This window comes from Lissotriton vulgaris, chromosome 6 (genome assembly GCF_964263255.1).
Source record: "Lissotriton vulgaris chromosome 6, aLisVul1.2, whole genome shotgun sequence".
In the NCBI taxonomy this organism is placed as follows: domain Eukaryota; kingdom Metazoa; phylum Chordata; class Amphibia; order Caudata; family Salamandridae; genus Lissotriton; species Lissotriton vulgaris.
In genome coordinates this window covers 614,407,740-614,409,036 of record NC_141694.1, presented here as the reverse complement: position 1 = coordinate 614,409,036, position 1,297 = coordinate 614,407,740, and positions in this window count along the sequence as shown.

Sequence of the window (1,297 nt, the reverse complement as noted above, 5' to 3'; positions counted from 1 at the left end):
ATCAAAGCTCTGAACTGGCTTCCCCTAGAGGCCAGAATCCAATTTAAACTGGCCTGCATTGCTCACAAAGCTCTTTATAACAACTCCCCTGCATTTCTGGCACAAAAACACGTGGTATCAGGTGGACCCAGAAACTCCTGCTCTGACAATGACCTACTGCTGCAACCTGCACCCTTCCGGAAAAAGAAAACCTACAACCGGGCCTTCACGGGGCTGCACCAAGGATTTGGAACTCTCTCCCACCCGCCATCAGAAGACTTCCGTCATTGGCAAATTTTAAGAAGGAGACTAAAACCTTCTTTTTGGGTAAATACCTTGCCTAACGAACACGTTACATTATTATCCTTCTATGGATACTGGGCATTCCCCCAAGAGTTGAGACTATGTACTTTCCTGTACAATGTATCTACCTGTTGCAATTTCCTTCCCACATGTAGCTGGGACTTTTACTACTTGTTCCCTTGCATTATGTATCCCCTTTCTTACCCAATTGATCAATCCCTTCCCATCGCTCTGTACACCACCCTTAATACTGTAAAGCGCTCTGATACCCTCACGGATCTGGTTCGCACTCTATAAAATTTTAAAATAAATAAAAATATCCAGCCACCCTTGCCTGTCTTTGCGGTGCCTCTAGGCTGGTGGGTTTGCACATGAGCTCTTAATATGTGCGGAGCAAGCAGCATCTACTGGAAAAACTCTGTTTGTACTTCCGCCACGAAGTGCTCCCGGCCACACAACACATTTCAGGAGGCAGTGGACTGAATGTGAGGGCTTGATGTAAAATGAGACCATGCTCATGCATTGCTGTCCTACTCCAGCAGTATATGTAGGAAGGAACATTTTGGCACTCACTCCTGAGAGGTGGTGCAAGCGCAGAGGCATAGCACTAGATGCCTGCAACTCAGAAGCAATAGACCTCATAGAAGAAATGCTTGGAGCTCCACAGTCTTTCCACGGACCTGCCGACCACGCTTCACAATATAGATTCTTGTGCCTGCATGATGACTTTGAAGGAATCATCTAGGCTACCAGAAAGCCTGCTCCAAAAAGCCTTTATGCAGGTCACTGAAATGCAGTTGTGCAATTGTGTGAGTCTGAAGATTTGACCTTTTTGAATCACACCTTGCTGATGTCCTGCACTTCACACTGTCTCTCTCACAGAAAGGACTAGATATGGCTATAGATAAAAGTATCTTGGCAGCTTTCATACATTGTTTAAATCACCATTAGTGGTTATTTTTTTTAAAGGATTACTTTTAATTCCGCCCCCCCTCCGCACTTGTTAATTGCTCAT